The sequence below is a fragment of the Ambystoma mexicanum genome, chromosome 1p (assembly GCF_040938575.1).
Source record: "Ambystoma mexicanum isolate Mex_15411 chromosome 1p, UKY_AmexF1_1, whole genome shotgun sequence".
NCBI lineage: Eukaryota > Metazoa > Chordata > Amphibia > Caudata > Ambystomatidae > Ambystoma > Ambystoma mexicanum.
The window spans coordinates 1,475,444,654-1,475,463,487 of NC_090921.1; the positions used below are offsets into that span (position 1 = coordinate 1,475,444,654).

Genomic DNA, 18,834 nt, shown 5'->3' on the forward strand with positions numbered 1-18,834 from the left:
TTGGCACTCACAGCTTTAGAGTTACTAACACAAGATTGCTGTTTTGTTGGAAGCAGCTGTGCATACATGGTCACGGGTCAGTACTGCTGCGGGACATAACCAATGTTGTTGTGAGGATAAGGGCTGTATTTGTGAATGAGTTAGGCATTTTCTTTCAAGGGAAGAAAACTCCCCCCTGCAACTGGCCTCCCTCCTATGCTCCAGTCAGAAGGCATACTTTTTCTGACTGAGCATGGTGCTAATAACGCCAAGTTAGCGTTTTGATCCCTGTATTGGCCACTTTGTCAATTTGGGAAAAATGTATGCAGAAGCATTAGATTGATGCAGAATTCCCACCCACAGCTTTAGATTTACTATGACAAGTTTACTGTTTTGTTGGAAGCAGCAGTCCATAAATGGTCACAGGTCAGTACTGCTGTGGGAAATGACCAATGAGATGCATTTAACCTTCTTTGTCTCAGTACTACTTAAATGTGACGCAGGCCACACGTCAGTTTGAAGATAATTGTAATATTCATGAATTTCCTTCAGATCACATGGAGTTTTTCTTTAGGTTGTTGTGAGGATAAGGGTTGTATGTGTGAATGAGTTAGGCATTTTTTTTCCAAGGGAAGAAAAAATCCCCCTGCAACTGGCCTCCCTCTTATGCTCCAGTCACTTTATCTGACTGAGCATGGTGCTAATCACGCCAAGTTAGCGAATGTGATCCCAGTATTGGCCACTTTGTCAATTTGGGAAATATTTCTGCAGAAGCATGAGACTGATGCAGAATTCCCACCCACAGCTTTAGATTTACTATGACTAGTTTGCTGTTTTGTTTCAAGCAGCAGTCCATAAATGGTCACGGGTCAGTACTGCTGCGGGACGTCCAATGAGATGCATTTAACCTTCTTTGTCCCAGTTCTACTTAAATGTGATTCAGGCCACAAGTCAGTTTGAAGAAATTTGTAATATTCATGAATTTCCTTCAGATCACATGTAGTTTTCCTTTAGGTTGTTGTGAGGATAAGGGTTTTATTTGTGAATGAGTTAGGCATTTTTTTTCCAAGGGAAGAAAAAATCCCACTGCAACTGGCCTCCCTCTTATGCTCCAGTCAGAAACACGGCTTTCAGCTGGCCGGTGAGCTCAGTTGGTTAGAGCGTGGTGCTAATAACGCCAAGGTCATGGGTTCGATCCCTGTATTGGCCACTTTGTCATTTTGGGAAATATTTCTGCAGAAGCATGAGATTGATGCAGAATTGGCACCCACAGAATTAGAATTACTAACACAAGATTGCTGTTTTGTTGGAAGCAGCTGTGCATACATGGTCACGGGTCAGTACTGCTGTGGGACATAACCAATGTTGTTGTGAGGATAAGGGTTGTATTTGTGAATGAGTTAGGCATTTTCTTTCAAGGGAAGTAAACTCCCCCCTGCAACTGGCCTCCCTCCTATGCTCCAGTCAGAAGGCTTACTTTTTGTGACTGAGCATGATGCTAATCACGCCAAGTTAGCGAATTTGATCCCAGCATTGGCCACTTTGTCAATTTGGGAAATATTTCTGCAGAAGCATGAGATTGATGCAGAATTCCCACCCACAGCTTTATATTTACTATGACTAGTTTGCTGTTTTGTTGGAAGCAGCAGTCCATAAATGGTCACAGGTCAGTACTGCTGTGGGAAATGACCAATGAGATGCATTTAACCTTCTTTGTCCCAGTTCTACTTAAATGTGATGCAGGCTAAAAGTCAGTTTGAAGATAATTGTCATATTCGTGAATTTCCTACAGATCACATGTAGTTTTTCTTTAGGTTGTTGTGAGGATAAGGGTTTTATGTGTGAATGAGTTAGGTATTTTTTTTCCAAGGGAAGAAAAAGTCCCCCTGCAACTGGCCTCCCTCTTATGCTCCAGTCAGAATAATGCCTCTCAGCTGGCCGTTTAGCTCAGTTGGTTAGAGCATGGTGCTAATAACGCCAAGGTCACGGGTTTGATCCCCGTATTGGCCACTTTGTCATTTTGGGAAATATTTCTGCAGAAGGATGAGATTGATGCACAATCGGCACTCACAGCTTTAGAGTTACTAACACAAGATTGCTGTTTTGTTGGAAGCAGCTGTGCATACATAGTCACGGGTCAGTACTGCTGCGGACATAACTAATGTTGTGAGGATAAGGGTTGTATTTGTGAATGAGTTAGGCATTTTCTTTCAAGGGAAGAAAACTCCCCCCTGCAACTGGCCTCCCTCCTATGCTCCAGTCAGAAGGCATACTTTTTCTGACTGAGCATGGTGCTAATCACGCCAAGTTAGCGAATTTGATCCCAGTATTGGCCACTTTGTCAATTTGGGAAATATTTCTGCAGAAGGATGAGATTGATGCAGAATTCCCACCCACAGCTTTAGATTTACTATGACAAGTTTGCTGTTTTGTTGGAAGCAGCAGTCCATAAATGGTCACAGGTCAGTACTGCTGTGGGAAATGACCAATGAGATGCATTTAACCTTCTTTGTCCCAGTTCTACTTAAATGTGATGCAGGCTACAAGTCAGTTTGAAGATAATTGTCATATTCATGAATTTCCTTCAGATCACATGTAGTTTTTCTTTAGGTTGTTGTGAGGATAAGGGTTTTATGTGTGAATGAGTTAGGCATTTTTTTCCAAGGGAAAAAGACCCTCAGCTGGCTGGTTAGCTCAGTTGGTTAGAGCGTGGTGCTAATAACGCCAAGGTCACGGGTTCGATCCCCGTATTGGCCACTTTGTCATTTTGGGAAATATTTCTGCAGAAGGATGAGATTGATGCACAATTGGCACTCACAGCTTTAGAGTTACTAACACAAGATTGCTGTTTTGTTGGAAGCAGCTGTGCATACATAGTCACGGATCAGTACTGCTGCGGACATAACTAATGTTGTTGTGAGGATAAGGGTTGTATTTGTGAATGAGTTAGGCATTTTCTTTCAAGGGAAGAAAACTCCCCCCTGCAACTGGCCTCCCTCCTATGCTCCAGTCAGAAGGCATACTTTTTCTGACTGAGCATGGTGCTAATCACGCCAAGTTAGCGAATTTGATCCCAGTATTGGCCACTTTGTCAATTTGGGAAATATTTCTGCAGAAGCATGAGATTGATGCAGAATTCCCACCCACAGCTTTAGATTTACTATGACAAGTTTGCTGTTTTGTTGGAAGCAGCAGTCCATAAATGGTCACAGGTCAGTACTGCTGTGGGAAATGACCAATGAGATGCATTTAACCTTCTTTGTCCCAGTTCTACTTAAATTGTGATGCAGGCTACAAGTCAGTTTGAAGATAATTGTCATATTCATGAATTTCCTTCAGATCACATGTAGTTTTTCTTTAGGTTGTTGTGAGGATAAGGGTTTTATGTGTGAATGACTTAGGCATTTTTTTTCCAAGGGAAGAAAAAATCCCCCTGCAACTGGCCTCCCTCTTATGCTCCAGTCAGAAACAGGACTCTCAGCTGGTCGGTTAGCTCAGTTGGTTAGAGCGTGGTGCTAATAACGCCAAGGTCACGGGTTCGATCCCCATATTGGCCACTTTGTCATTTTGGGAAATATTTCTGCAGAAGCATGAGATTGTTGCAGAATTGGCACTCACAGCTTTAGAGTTACTAACACAAGATTGCTGTTTTGTTGGAAGCAGCTGTGCATACATAGTCACGGGTCAGTACTGCTGCGGACATAACCAATGTTGTTGTGAGGATAAGGGTTGTATTTGTGAATGAGTTAGGCATTTTCTTTCAAGGGAAGAAAACTCCCCCCTGCAACTGGCCTCCCTCCCTTGCTCCAGTCAGAAGGCATACTTTTTCTGACTGAGCATGGTGCTAATCACGCCAAGTTAGCGAATTTGATCCCAGTATTGGCCACTTTGTCAATTTGGGAAATATTTCTGCAGAAGCATGAGATTGATGCAGAACTCCCACCCACAGCTTTAGATTTACTATGACTAGTTTGCTATTTTGTTGGAAGCAGCAGTCCATAAATGGTCACAGGTCAGTACTGCTGTGGGAAATGACCAATGAGATGCATTTAACCTTCTTTGTCCCAGTTCTACTTAAATGTGATGCAGGCTACAAGTCAGTTTGAAGATAATTGTCATATTCATGAATTTCCTTCAGATCGCATGTAGTTTTTCTTTAGGTTGTTGTGAGGATAAGGGTTTTATGTGTGAATGAGTTAGGCATTTTTTTTCCAAGGGAAAAAGACTCTCAGCTGGCCGGTTAGCTCAGTTGGTTAGAGCGCGGTGCTAATAACGCCAAGGTCACGGGTTCGATCCCCGTATTGGCCACTTTGTCATTTTGGGAAATATTTCTGCAGAAGCATGAGATTGATGCAGAATTGGCACTCACAGCTTTAGAGTTACTAACACAAGATTGCTGTTTTGTTGGTAGCAGCTGTGCATACATGATCACGGGTCAGTACTGCTGCGGGACATAACCAATGTTGTTGTGAGGAAAAGGGTTGTATTTGTGAATGAGTTAGGCATTTTCTTTCAAGGGAAGAAAACTACCCCCTGCAACTGGCCTCCCTCCTATGCTCCAGTCAGAAGGCATACTTTTTCTGACTGAGCATGGTGCTAATCACGCCAAGTTAGCGAATTTGATCCCAGTATTGGTCACTTTGTCAATTTGGGAAATATTTCTGCAGAAGCATGAGATTGATGCAGAATTCCCACCCACAGCTTTAGATTTACTATGACTAGTTTGCTGTTTTGTTGGAAGCAGCAGTCCATAAATGGTCACAGGTCAGTACTGCTGTGGGAAATGACCAATGAGATGCATTTAACCTTCTTTGTCCCAGTGCTACTTAAATGTGATGCAGGCTACAAGTCAGTTTGAAGATAATTGTCATATTCATGAATTTCCTTCAGATCACATTTAGTTTTTCTTTAGGTTGTTGTGAGGATAAGGGTTTTATGTGTGAATGAGTTAGGCATTTTTTTCCAAGGGAAGAAAAAATCCCCCTGCAACTGGCCTCCCTCTTATGCTCCAGTCAGAAATATGCCTCTCAGCTGGTCGGTTAGCTCAGTTGGTTAGAGCGTGGTGCTAATAACGCCAATGTCACGGGTTCGATCCCCGTATTGGCCACTTTGTCATTTTGGGAAATATTTCTGCAGAAGGATGAGATTGATGCAGAATTGGCACTCACAGCTTTAGAGTTACTAACACAAGATTGCTGTTTTGTTGGAAGCAGCTGTGCATACATAGTCACGGGTCAGTACTGCTGCGGACATAACCAATGTTGTTGTGAGGATAAGGGTTGTATTTGTGAATGAGTTAGGCATTTTCTTTCAAGGGAAGAAAACTCCCCCCTGCAACTGGCCTCCCTCCTATGCTCCAGTCAGAAGGCATACTTTTTCTGACTGAGCATGGTGCTAATCACGCCAAGTTAGCAGATTTGATCCCAGTATTGGCCACTTTGTCAATTTGGGAAATATTTCTGCAGAAGCATGAGATTGATGCAGAATTCCCACCCACAGCTTTAGATTTACTATGACTAGTTTGCTGTTTTGTTGGAAGCAGCAGTCCATAAATGGTCACAGGTCAGTACTGCTGTGGGAAATGACCAATGAGATGCATTTAACCTTCTTTGTCCCAGTTCTACTTAAATGTGATGCAGGCTACAAGTCAATTTGAAGATAATTGTCATATTCATGAATTTCCTTCAGATCACATGTAGTTTTTCTTTAGGTTGTTGTGAGGATAAGGGTTTTATGTGTGAATGACTTAGGCATTTTTTTTCCAAGGGAAGAAAAAATCCCCCTGCAACTGGCCTCCCTCTTATGCTCCAGTCAGAAACAGGATTCTCAGCTGGTCGGTTAGCTCAGTTGGTTAGAGCGTGGTGCTAATAACGCCGAGGTCACGGGTTCGATCCCCGTATTGGCCACTTCGTCATTTTGGGAAATATTTCTGCAGAAGCATGAGATTGTTGCAGAATTGGCACTCACAGCTTTAGAGTTACTAACACAAGATTGCTGTTTTGTTGGAAGCAGCTGTGCATACATAGTCACGGGTCAGTACTGCTGCGGACATAACCAATGTTGTTGTGAGGATAAGGGTTGTATTTGTGAATGAGTTAGGCATTTTCTTTCAAGGGAAGAAAACTCCCCCCTGCAACTGGCCTCCCTCCCTTGCTCCAGTCAGAAGGCATACTTTTTCTGACTGAGCATGGTGCTAATCACGCCAAGTTAGCGAATTTGATCCCAGTATTGGCCACTTTGTCAATTTGGGAAATATTTCTGCAGAAGCATGAGATTGATGCAGAACTCCCACCCACAGCTTTAGATTTACTATGACTAGTTTGCTATTTTGTTGGAAGCAGCAGTCCATAAATGGTCACAGGTCAGTACTGCTGTGGGAAATGACCAATGAGATGCATTTAACCTTCTTTGTCCCAGTTCTACTTAAATGTGATGCAGGCTACAAGTCAGTTTGAAGATAATTGTCATATTCATGAATTTCCTTCAGATCGCATGTAGTTTTTCTTTAGGTTGTTGTGAGGATAAGGGTTTTATGTGTGAATGAGTTAGGCATTTTTTTCCAAGGGAAAAAGACTCTCAGCTGGCCGGTTAGCTCAGTTGGTTAGAGCGTGGTGCTAATAACGCCAAGGTCACGGGTTCGATTCCTGTATTGGCCACTTTGTCATTTTGGGAAATATTTCTGCAGAAGCATGAGATTGATGCAGAATTGGCACTCACAGCTTTAGAGTTACTAACACAAGATTGCTGTTTTGTTGGTAGCAGCTGTGCATACATGGTCACGGGTCAGTACTGCTGCGGGACATAACCAATGTTGTTGTGAGGAAAAGGGTTGTATTTGTGAATGAGTTAGGCATTTTCTTTCAAGGGAAGAAAACTACCCCCTGCAACTGGCCTCCCTCCTATGCTCCAGTCAGAAGGCATACTTTTTCTGACTGAGCATGGTGCTAATCACGCCAAGTTAGCGAATTTGATCCCAGTATTGGTCACTTTGTCAATTTGGGAAATATTTCTGCAGAAGCATGAGATTGATGCAGAATTCCCACCCACAGCTTTAGATTTACTATGACTAGTTTGCTGTTTTGTTGGAAGCAGCAGTCCATAAATGGTCACAGGTCAGTACTGCTGTGGGAAATGACCAATGAGATGCATTTAACCTTCTTTGTCCCAGTGCTACTTAAATGTGATGCAGGCTACAAGTCAGTTTGAAGATAATTGTCATATTCGTGAATTTCCTTCAGATCACATTTAGTTTTTCTTTAGGTTGTTGTGAGGATAAGGGTTTTATGTGTGAATGAGTTAGGCATTTTTTTCCAAGGGAAGAAAAAATCCCCCTGCAATTGGCCTCCCTCTTATGCTCCAGTCAGAAAAATGCCTCTCAGCTGGCCGGTTAGCTCAGTTGGTTAGAGGGTGGTGCTAATAACGCCAAGGTCACGGGTTCGATCCCCGTATTGGCCACTTTGTCATTTTGGGAAATATTTCTGCAGAAGGATGAGATTGATGCAGAATTGGCACTCACAGCTTTAGAGTTACTAACACAAGATTGCTGTTTTGTTGGAAGCAGCTGTGCATATATAGTCACGGGTCAGTACTGCTGCGGACATAACCAATGTTGTTGTGAGGATAAGGGTTGTATTTGTGAATGAGTTAGGCATTTTCTTTCAAGGGAAGAAAACTCCCCCCTGCAACTGGCCTCCCTCCTATGCTCCAGTCAGAAGGCATACTTTTTCTGACTGAGCATGGTGCTAATCACGCCAAGTTAGCGAATTTGATCCCAGTATTGGCCACTTTGTCAATTTGGGAAATATTTCTGCAGAAGCATGAGATTGATGCAGAATTCCCACCCACAGCTTTAGATTTACTATGACTAGTTTGCTGTTTTGTTGGAAGCAGCAGTCCATAAATGGTCACAGGTCAGTACTGCTGTGGGAAATGACCAATGAGATGCATTTAACCTTCTTTGTCCCAGTTCTACTTAAATGTGATGCAGGCTACAAGTCAGTTTGAAGATAATTGTCATATTCATGAATTTCCTTCAGATCACATGTAGTTTTTCTTTAGGTTGTTGTGAGGATAAGGGTTTTATGTGTGAATGAGTTAGGCATTTTTTTTCCAATGGAAGAAAAAATCCCCCTGCAACTGGCCTCCTCTTATGCTCCAGTCAGAAACAGGACTCTCAGCTGCCCGGTTAGAGCGTGGTGCTAATAACGCCAAGGTCACGGGTTCGACCCCCGTATTGGCCACTTTGTCATTTTGGGAAATATTTCTGCAGAAGGATGAGATTGATGCAGAATTGGCACTCACAGCTTTAGAGTTACTAACACAAGATTGCTGTTTTGTTGGAAGCAGCTGTGCATACATAGTCACGGGTCAGTACTGCTGCGGACATAACCAATGTTGTTGTGAGGATAAGGGTTGTATTTGTGAATGAGTTAGGCATTTTCTTTCAAAGGAAGAAAACTCCCCCCTGCAACTGGCCTCCCTCCTATGCTCCAGTCAGAAGGCATACTTTTTCTGACTGAGCATGGTGCTAATCAAGCCAAGTTAGCGAATTTGATCCCAGTATTAGCCACTTTGTCAATTTGGGAAATATTTCTGCAGAAGCATGTGATTGATGCAGAATTCCCACCCACAGCTTTAGATTTACTATGACTAGTTTGCTGTTTTGTTGGAAGCAGCAGTCCATAAATGGTCACAGGTCAGTACTGCTGTGGGAAATGACCAATGAGATGCATTTAACCTTCTTTGTCCCAGTTCTACTTAAATGTGATGCAGGCTACAAGTCAGTTTGAAGATAATTGCCATATTCATGAATTTCCTTCAGATCACATGTAGTTTTTCTTTAGGTTGTTGTGAGGATAAGGGTTTTATGTGTGAATGAGTTAGGCATTTTTTTTCCAAGGGAAGAAAAAATCCCCCTGCAACTGGCCTCCCTCTTATGGTCCAGTCAGAAATATGCCTCTCAGCTGGCCGGTTAGCTCAGTTGGTTAGAGTGTGGTGCTAATAATGCCAAGGTCACGGGTTCGATCCCCGTATTGGCCACTTTATCATTTTGGGAAATATTTCTGCAGAAGGATGAGATTGATGCAGAATTGGCACTCACAGCTTTAGAGTTACTAACACAAGATTGCTGTTTTGTTGGAAGCAGCTGTGCATACATAGTCACGGGTCAGTACTGCTGCGGACATAACCAATGTTGTTGTGAGGATAAGGGTTGTATTTGTGAATGAGTTAGGCATTTTCTTTCAAGGAAAGAAAACTCCCCCCTGCAACTGGCCTCCCTCCTATGCTCCAGTCAGAAGCATACTTTTTCTGACTGAGCATGGTGCTAATCACGCCAAGTTAGCGAATTTGATCCCAGTATTGGCCACTTTGTCAATTTGGGAAAAATGTCTGCAGAAGCATTAGATTGATGCAGAATTCCCACCCACAGCTTTAGATTTACTATGACTAGTTTGCTGTTTTGTTGGAAGCAGCAGTCCATAAATGGTCACAGGTCAGTACTGCTGTGGGAAATGACCAATGAGATTGTCACGCCCCTACGGAGACCTTGGTCACTCTGGCATAGATGGTCGATTAGACGGGTTGCGGCCATCTTTACTCCCAAGATGGCCGCCGCTACAGAATGTGTGGGTCTAGGCTTGCACCATTGCCGCGCGCTGGAAGGACCGCCCCCCGACTCCGGAGCCGGTTCATCTGGTCCTGCGAACAACGCGCGGATGCGTTGCTACTCTTCAACAACAACGCTTCGTGAGTTCGATACTAGGATCTATTATAGGCTCGTTTGTTTGTAATGTCTTCCGTATAACTCTACCCTTTCCTCTCCCCTGTTTTCAGACTCGCTTCCTTCTCCCAACTCATACACGACATCTAAGTCTCGAGTGGTTTCCCTCTGCATCACTCGTTCCGAATTGAAGCTCACTGACCGGTTCGCTAGTGAGACTCCCTCCCTGGCGTGCGGTACGTGAATATTGCCATTCAATCCGTAATATATCAAAGGTTAGAAATAGACCAGAAGTTACACCTAATATTCTCTTACCTGTGCAGAGAAATCTGAGAACCATTTTCTTTCGGGAACGTCCTCGAAGTTACTTCTGTCCGCGGCTCTTCGGAAGACCTGCAATATAGCCTTATAGGTGCTTCCCCCTTCCCATCAGGTACTCCTCATTTCCTCGACCTATATTCTGCTTTCTAGTTTCCTTGCTCCAACTTACCGCTTTCCTCTGTCTCCAATCAGACGGCCCACTCCAGCAGACGTTCTGGTTACCAAGAACTTCTCCGGACAGACGACATCCATCCAGTGGACATCGACACAGGGTTTTCTTCCCCAGAGGGTTTCCCTGGAATCCTTCCCTTCCTTAATCTTTGTATTTGAGGCGGAGGAAGGGTCTCAGGGAGGCACTCATTCTCTACCCCTGTCGGAACCATTTCCGAAGAAGGAGGCGAAGGAGGGAGAACGACGAGTGTTTCTCTAAGGTAACCTTTCGGTCATTCACATCTCTCGTAAACAGTCTGAATTATTACAGTTAGCAACGCCTAAATATAGAAGGAATACTGGGGCTTCCCCGGTGCTGAACGGTTGCCTTGGAGAACTCGATAGTTCTAGGTGATACCATGGACGCTGCCCAACAGCAGCAATTGGTTTCTGCAGTCCAGTCTCTGACTGCGGAAGTTCAGGCATTAAAGCAGGAAAATGCCTTTTTGCGGCAACAGGTTGGAAGGGTACCTAGTTGTTCAGAACTACCTCCAGGTCCCATTCCAGGGGGTTTATATGATGGGAATCCTCACAAGCTTAAGGCCTTTATCGAAGCATGTACGGTCCAGTTCTCATTTAAAACGGCATTCTTTCCGAACGATCGAGATAAGGTGGGACATATGATAGCTAACCTGACTGGACCGGCATTAGCATGGGCTACACCACTGGTTGTGACAAACAATGCTCTGCTAGACTCCTATCCTGCCTTTCTGAACAGTCTTAGGTCCATGTTTAATAGACAAGAGATCACTGTTTTTTCCCAAGAGCAATTATTAGACTTCAAACAGGGATCACAGGATCTAATGTCGTATATCACCTCCTTTAAGCAGCTTGCTGCTGGAACCTCTTGGGCTGATGATGCTCTGATAACACTATTTCGCAGGGGTTTGAATGAGGAACTTAAAGACGAGGTGTCTAGGGTTTCTCGACCCCCAAACCTAGCGGAAATGATTACCTTAGTGATGCAGATGGACTACCGTCTACAGGAAAGACTCAGAGAACGACGTCGTAATCGTTCTGTGAGACCATTTACTATGCAGCCTTCTAGTCCTATGAAAACCCCAATTGATGAACCTATGCAGATAGGAATCACAAGAGGAAGAGGTAGACTCACCTTGGAAGAACGTAATCGACGGAGGGCGAAAGACTTGTGTATGTATTGTGGTTCCAAGGACCACCGAGTACAGGACTGCCCCATCACCCCTATCAAACGACAGGGAAACGCTTCTTCCCAACCGCACGGGGAACCGCGGCTAGGGAGCCAATAACGGGTTCCTCATCCATGTCAGTGTCTTCTCAAGTCACAGACACTCCTGATCCTCTAATGATTGTCATACAGGTTTCAATGGAATGGGGCACCTCCGAACCAATTTTGGTTCCAGCATTGATTGATTGCGGAGCTGCAGGGAATTTTGTAGACACCCATTGGAAGAATGACAGAAGTATACCATGTTCCCTTAAGACCATTGCTGTTCCAGTAGAATCGGTTGATGGAAGTCCATTGACTTCCGGTCCTATCCGGGAACAAACAAGACCTATTCGAATGAAGATTGCGTCTCATCACGAGACCATCGTATTCGATGTCATTCGCACCGCACATTACCCCTTAATACTGGGTTTACCGTGGCTTAGAGCCCACAATCCATACATAAATTGGAAGGCCGGCACCATTTTTCTAGGATCAGAACATTGCATTACACATTGCCTTTCTGGTGGAGCGTTGGGGTTCTGTTCTACACACCCCGTCCAAGAAAGGAATAGCACTACTTCAGTGTTACATAACATACAGGAGATTCCTCCTGACTACCAAGAGTTCCAAGTAGTATTCTCCAATTCAGAGTTCGCTGAATTACCTCCCCATCGTAGAGATGATTGCGCCCTAGAACTAGATCAGGGTGTTCCAATCCCTTTTGGTCGCATGTATATACTATCAGCACGCGAACGGGAAGTCCTGAAGGAGTATCTCCAGAAGAACTTACATAACGGCCTCATTCAGGAATCCACTTCTCCTGCTGGCGCCTCGCTGTTCTTTATTCCTAAGAAGGATTCGACAGAACTCAGACCATGTGTAGACTATCGGGGTTTGAACAAAATCACTACTCCAGATCGCTACCCGATGCCATTAATCCCAGATATTCTTGAGGCAGTAAAGGGAGCCAAGATATTTACCAAGCTAGACCTACGCGGAGCTTACCATCTTATCCGAATCCGCGCAGGAGATGAATGGAAAACCGCCTTTCGTACTCCCTTGGGCCACTATGAATATAAAGTAATGCCATTCGGACTTTCCAATGCGCCAGCTGTTTTCCAACGTTTCATGGATCACATATTCTCGGATATCCTTCTACACACCGTCATTGTCTATTTGGACGACATATTGGTCTTCTCAGTTTCCAAGTCGGACCATATCCGACATGTGAAGGAAGTATTACAGAGACTGGAGGAGAATCATCTTTTTTGTAAACCTGACAAGTGTGAGTTTCACAAGGATAAAGTGGCGTATTTGGGTTATATACTATCCGCTGAAGGAGTTGCCATGGATCCCCGAAAAGTCTCTGCTATAAAGGAATGGCCAATTCCACTATGTGTTAAAGATCTGCAGAGATTCTTAGGATTCGCCAATTTTTATAGGCGTTTCATTCCCCACTATTCGGAGAAGATTCTCCCGATGACGACTCTCCTTAAGAAGAATGCAAGGTTCTTTTGGTCAGACAGGGCTCTAATAGCCTTTGAGAGTCTCAAGGAAGAATTCACCAAGGAACCTATACTCCTGACCCCGGACCAAAACAAGAAGTTCATCGTAGAATCAGACGCCTCGCATCATGCTATAGGTGCCGTTCTACTGCAAGAAAATGAACAAGGAGACGAGTGTCCTGTGGCCTATCTATCTAAGACGCTCTCGCCTTCGGAGATCAACTACTCGGTCCTCGAAAAAGAATTATTGGCTATTAAGAGAGCCTTTGAGGAGTGGCGACATCTGCTGCTAGGGGCCAAATATGCCATCGAAGTACGGACCGATCACAGCAATCTCCGAGTCTTACAATACTCTCAAACACGAAATAGTCGCCAAGCTCGTTGGGCTCATTTTTTTTCACCCTATAATATCATCTTCTCCTTCATACCGGGAAGAGTTAACCTCAAGGCAGATGCATTATCCAGAAAGGATTACAACTCTACCAATCCTTTCCGTTCTGAACCCTTGTTTCCCAAGGCCAGATTTTTGCAGGAAGTCACCACCTTTCTTCAACTAGTAGCTACGGAGACCTCTCGATTTATACAGACTAATCCTCGGTTTGCCGCTATCTGGAAGCTTAACTCATCTCAGGGATGTTTCTATAGAAACAAACAGTTATTCATTCCCTCCGAAGAACTGAGAAAAGTGGTACTTCAACTCTGTCATGATTCTCCGATGGCTGGACATCGCGGTATGGCTAATACCAAGGAATTGATTCAACGCCATTTTTGGTGGCCAGAGCTGAGCCGAGATATCAGAGACTATGTGACGGCATGTGCCATTTGTTTACAGACAAAGACCTCTCGGTCTGCCCCAGTGGGTCTCCTATCATTGATGCCGATTCCTGATCGACCCTGGCAGATAATTTCGACAGATTTTATAGTCGAACTCCCTATCTCGGAAGGTTGTACAGTAATCATGGTTACCATAGACTACTTCACGAAGATGGCACACTTTATTCCTTTACCTTGCATTCCCACTGCAGCTCAGATGGCGAAAATTTTCCTTTCGCGGATCTTCACGCTCCATGGGCTTCCAGAAACTATCGTCTCCGATCGTGGTCCCCAATATACTTCACGTTATTGGCAACAGATATGTAAAAGCCTCAAAATCTCCCGGGCTTTGAGTTCTGGCTTCCATCCTCAAACTAATGGCCAGACGGAACGCCTGAACCAGACATTGGAGGGCTATTTACGCTGCTACATTTCAGCTTCACAGGACAACTGGGTTTCTCTATTACCATTGGCGGAGTTTGCCTACAACAACTCCCGTCATTCCGCCCTGGGTTCCAGTCCTTTTTTTTGTTCCTATGGATTTCACCCTTCCTGTTTTCCTACTGGACTTCCTTCTTCGTCACGATTTCCTGATGCGGATAACCTACTTCGAGCTATCCAGACAGGTCATTTGGCGGCGAAATCTTCGCTACTTGAGGCTCAGGATAGAGTCAAACGGTTTGCGGACAGGCACCGTTCTCCAGCACCCTCCCTGAAGGCGGGAGATATGGTGTGGCTTGCCTCTCGTTTCTTACCACGGCATCTGGTCCCGTCCAAGCTGTCTCCTAGATATTTCGGACCTTTTCCCATTTTACGGGTGCTGGGCTCCTCTGCTTTCAAAATCAGGCTTCCCCCTTCTTGGTCCCGTATTCATCCCGTGTTTCACGTGTCCCAACTTAAGAAGGATGTGTGTGATCGATTTTCAAGGTTAAGGAATGCTCACCCTCCTCCGGTGTCTACCCCGTCGGGTCCTGAATATGAGGTGGCGGGTATTTGTGACTCTCGCATCTTTCGGGGTCGCCTGCAGTTTCTGATTGACTGGCAAGGTTATTCTCCGGCGGACCGTTCCTGGGAACCTGCATCTGCAGTGCATGCACCGGCCCTTATTCGCCGTTTCTTCCGTAATCATCCGGGGAAGCCGGGGGGCCCTGCCCTTCGGAGGGGGCATACTGTCACGCCCCTACGGAGACCTTGGTCACTCTGGCATAGATGGTCGATTAGACGGGTTGCGGCCATCTTTACTCCCAAGATGGCCGCCGCTACAGAATGTGTGGGTCTAGGCTTGCACCATTGCCGCGCGCTGGAAGGACCGCCCCCCGACTCCGGAGCCGGTTCATCTGGTCCTGCGAACAACGCGCGGATGCGTTGCTACTCTTCAACAACAACGCTTCGTGAGTTCGATACTAGGATCTATTATAGGCTCGTTTGTTTGTAATGTCTTCCGTATAACTCTACCCTTTCCTCTCCCCTGTTTTCAGACTCGCTTCCTTCTCCCAACTCATACACGACATCTAAGTCTCGAGTGGTTTCCCTCTGCATCACTCGTTCCGAATTGAAGCTCACTGACCGGTTCGCTAGTGAGACTCCCTCCCTGGCGTGCGGTACGTGAATATTGCCATTCAATCCGTAATATATCAAAGGTTAGAAATAGACCAGAAGTTACACCTAATATTCTCTTACCTGTGCAGAGAAATCTGAGAACCATTTTCTTTCGGGAACGTCCTCGAAGTTACTTCTGTCCGCGGCTCTTCGGAAGACCTGCAATATAGCCTTATAGGTGCTTCCCCCTTCCCATCAGGTACTCCTCATTTCCTCGACCTATATTCTGCTTTCTAGTTTCCTTGCTCCAACTTACCGCTTTCCTCTGTCTCCAATCAGACGGCCCACTCCAGCAGACGTTCTGGTTACCAAGAACTTCTCCGGACAGACGACATCCATCCAGTGGACATCGACACAGGGTTTTCTTCCCCAGAGGGTTTCCCTGGAATCCTTCCCTTCCTTAATCTTTGTATTTGAGGCGGAGGAAGGGTCTCAGGGAGGCACTCATTCTCTACCCCTGTCGGAACCATTTCCGAAGAAGGAGGCGAAGGAGGGAGAACGACGAGTGTTTCTCTAAGGTAACCTTTCGGTCATTCACATCTCTCGTAAACAGTCTGAATTATTACAGAGATGCATTTAACCTTCTTTGTCCCAGTTCTACTTAAATGTGATGCAGGCTACACGTCAGTTTGAAGATAATTGTCATATTCATGAATTTACTTCAGATCACATGTAGTTTTTCTTTAGGTTGTTGTGAGGATAAGAGTTTTATGTGTGAATGAGTTAGGCATTTTTTTTCCAAGGGAAGAAAAAATCCCCCTGCAACTGGCCTCCCTCTCATGCTCCAGTTAGAAATATCCCTCTCAGCTGGCCGGTTAGCTCAGTTGGTTAGAGCGTGGTGCTAATAACGCCAAGGTCACGGGTTCGATCCCCGTATTGGCCACTTTGTCATTTTGGGAAATATTTCTGCAGAAGGATGAGATTGATGCAGAATTGGCACTCACAGCTTTAGAGTTACTAACACAAGATTGCTGTTTTGTTGGAAGCAGCTGTGCATACATAGTCACGGGTCAGTACTGCTGCGGACATAACTAATGTTGTTGTGAGGATAAGGGTTGTATTTGTGAATGAGTTAGGCATTTTCTTTCAAGGGAAGAAAACTCCCCTCTGCAACTGGCCTCCCTCCTATGCTCCAGTCAGAAGGCTTACTTTTTCTGACTGAGCATGGTGCTAATCACGCCAAGTTAGCGAATTTGATCCCAGTATTGGCCACTTTGTCAATTTGGGAAATATTTCTGCAGAAGCATGAGATTGATGCAGAATTCCCACCCACAGCTTTATATTTACTATGACTAGTTTGCTGTTTTGTTGGAAGCAGCAGTCCATAAATGGTCACAGGTCAGTACTGCTGTGGGAAATGACCAATGAGATGCATTTAACCTTCTTTGTCGCAGTACTACTTAAATGTGATGCAGGCCACAAGTCAGTTTGAAGATAATTGTAATATTCATGAATTTCCTTCAGATCACATGTAGTTTTTCTTTAGGTTGGTGTGAGGATAAGGGTTTTATGTGTGAATGAGTTAGGTATTTTTTTTCCAAGGGAAGAAAAAGTCCCCCTGCAACTGGCCTCCCTCTTATGGTCCAGTCAGAAATATGCCTCTCAGCGTGCCGGTTAGCTCAGTTGGTTAGAACGTGGTGCTAATAACGCCAAGGTCATGGGTTCGATCCCTGTATTGGCCACTTTGTCATTTTGGGAAATATTTCTGCAGAAGGATGAGATTGATGCAGAATTGGCACTCACAGCTTTAGAGTTACTAACACAAGATTGCTGTTTTGTTGGAAGCAGCTGTGCATACATAGTCACGGGTCAGTACTGCTGCGGACATAACCAATGTTGTTGTGAGGATAAGGGTTGTATTTGTGAATGAGTTAGGCATTTTCTTTCAAGGGAAGAAAACTCCCCCCTGCAACTGGCCTCCCTCCCTTGCTCCAGTCAGAAGGCATACTTTTTCTGACTGAGCATGGTGCTAATCACGCCAAGTTAGCGAATTTGATCCCAGTATTGGCCACTTTGTCAATTTGGGAAATATTTCTGCAGAAGCATGAGATTGATGCAGAACTCCCACCCACAGCTTTAGATTTACTATGACTAGTTTGCTATTTTGTTGGAAGCAGCAGTCCATAAATGGTCACAGGTCAGTACTGCTGTGGGAAATGACCAATGAGATGCATTTAACCTTCTTTGTCCCAGTTCTACTTAAATGTGATGCAGGCTACAAGTCAGTTTGAAGATAATTGTCATATTCATGAATTTCCTTCAGATCGCATGTAGTTTTTCTTTAGGTTGTTGTGAGGATAAGGGTTTTATGTGTGAATGAGTTAGGCATTTTTTTTCCAAGGGAAAAAGACTCTCAGCTGGCCGGTTAGCTCAGTTGGTTAGAGCGCGGTGCTAATAACGCCAAGGTCACGGGTTCGATCCCCGTATTGGCCACTTTGTCATTTTGGGAAATATTTCTGCAGAAGCATGAGATTGATGCAGAATTGGCACTCACAGCTTTAGAGTTACTAACACAAGATTGCTGTTTTGTTGGTAGCAGCTGTGCATACATGATCACGGGTCAGTACTGCTGCGGGACATAACCAATGTTGTTGTGAGGAAAAGGGTTGTATTTGTGAATGAGTTAGGCATTTTCTTTCAAGGGAAGAAAACTACCCCCTGCAACTGGCCTCCCTCCTATGCTCCAGTCAGAAGGCATACTTTTTCTGACTGAGCATGGTGCTAATCACGCCAAGTTAGCGAATTTGATCCCAGTATTGGTCACTTTGTCAATTTGGGAAATATTTCTGCAGAAGCATGAGATTGATGCAGAATTCCCACCCACAGCTTTAGATTTACTATGACTAGTTTGCTGTTTTGTTGGAAGCAGCAGTCCATAAATGGTCACAGGTCAGTACTGCTGTGGGAAATGACCAATGAGATGCATTTAACCTTCTTTGTCCCAGTGCTACTTAAATGTGATGCAGGCTACAAGTCAGTTTGAAGATAATTGTCATATTCATGAATTTCCTTCAGATCACATTTAGTTTTTCTTTAGGTTGTTGTGAGGATAAGGGTTTTATGTGTGAATGAGTTAGGCATTTTTTTCCAAGGGAAGAAAAAATCCCCCTGCAACTGGCCTCCCTCTTATGCTCCAGTCAGAAATATGCCTCTCAGCTGGTCGGTTAGCTCAGTTGGTTAGAGCGTGGTGCTAATAACGCCAATGTCACGGGTTCGATCCCCGTATTGGCCACTTTGTCATTTTGGGAAATATTTCTGCAGAAGGATGAGATTGATGCAGAATTGGCACTCACAGCTTTAGAGTTACTAACACAAGATTGCTGTTTTGTTGGAAGCAGCTGTGCATATATAGTCACGGGTCAGTACTGCTGCGGACATAACCAATGTTGTTGTGAGGATAAGGGTTGTATTTGTGAATGAGTTAGGCATTTTCTTTCAAGGGAAGAAAACTCCCCCCTGCAACTGGCCTCCCTCCTATGCTCCAGTCAGAAGGCATA

General features: G+C 44.6%; 12 non-coding genes across 12 annotated transcripts; all 12 read left to right on the forward strand.

The window, feature by feature from the left end:
- Positions 1–1,915: 1,915 nt before the first annotated feature.
- TRNAI-AAU (transfer RNA isoleucine (anticodon AAU)) lies at positions 1,916–1,989 on the forward strand. The gene has a single exon. It is a non-coding gene; the product is annotated as a tRNA-Ile (tRNA).
- Positions 1,990–2,662: 673 nt separating this feature from the next.
- On the forward strand, positions 2,663–2,736 carry TRNAI-AAU (transfer RNA isoleucine (anticodon AAU)). The gene has a single exon. It is a non-coding gene; the product is annotated as a tRNA-Ile (tRNA).
- A 726-nt stretch (positions 2,737–3,462) lies between these two features.
- TRNAI-AAU (transfer RNA isoleucine (anticodon AAU)) lies at positions 3,463–3,536 on the forward strand. Its single transcript has one exon. It is a non-coding gene; the product is annotated as a tRNA-Ile (tRNA).
- Positions 3,537–4,213: 677 nt separating this feature from the next.
- On the forward strand, positions 4,214–4,287 carry TRNAI-AAU (transfer RNA isoleucine (anticodon AAU)). Its single transcript has one exon. It is a non-coding gene; the product is annotated as a tRNA-Ile (tRNA).
- Positions 4,288–5,012: 725 nt separating this feature from the next.
- Positions 5,013–5,086, forward strand: TRNAI-AAU (transfer RNA isoleucine (anticodon AAU)). The gene has a single exon. It is a non-coding gene; the product is annotated as a tRNA-Ile (tRNA).
- Positions 5,087–5,811: 725 nt separating this feature from the next.
- On the forward strand, positions 5,812–5,885 carry TRNAI-AAU (transfer RNA isoleucine (anticodon AAU)). Its single transcript has one exon. It is a non-coding gene; the product is annotated as a tRNA-Ile (tRNA).
- A 676-nt stretch (positions 5,886–6,561) lies between these two features.
- On the forward strand, positions 6,562–6,635 carry TRNAI-AAU (transfer RNA isoleucine (anticodon AAU)). Its single transcript has one exon. It is a non-coding gene; the product is annotated as a tRNA-Ile (tRNA).
- A 725-nt stretch (positions 6,636–7,360) lies between these two features.
- On the forward strand, positions 7,361–7,434 carry TRNAI-AAU (transfer RNA isoleucine (anticodon AAU)). Its single transcript has one exon. It is a non-coding gene; the product is annotated as a tRNA-Ile (tRNA).
- A 1,510-nt stretch (positions 7,435–8,944) lies between these two features.
- On the forward strand, positions 8,945–9,018 carry TRNAI-AAU (transfer RNA isoleucine (anticodon AAU)). Its single transcript has one exon. It is a non-coding gene; the product is annotated as a tRNA-Ile (tRNA).
- Positions 9,019–16,146: 7,128 nt separating this feature from the next.
- TRNAI-AAU (transfer RNA isoleucine (anticodon AAU)) lies at positions 16,147–16,220 on the forward strand. The gene has a single exon. It is a non-coding gene; the product is annotated as a tRNA-Ile (tRNA).
- Positions 16,221–17,696: 1,476 nt separating this feature from the next.
- Positions 17,697–17,770, forward strand: TRNAI-AAU (transfer RNA isoleucine (anticodon AAU)). The gene has a single exon. It is a non-coding gene; the product is annotated as a tRNA-Ile (tRNA).
- Positions 17,771–18,495: 725 nt separating this feature from the next.
- Positions 18,496–18,569, forward strand: TRNAI-AAU (transfer RNA isoleucine (anticodon AAU)). The gene has a single exon. It is a non-coding gene; the product is annotated as a tRNA-Ile (tRNA).
- The last annotated feature ends 265 nt before the right edge of the window (positions 18,570–18,834 follow it).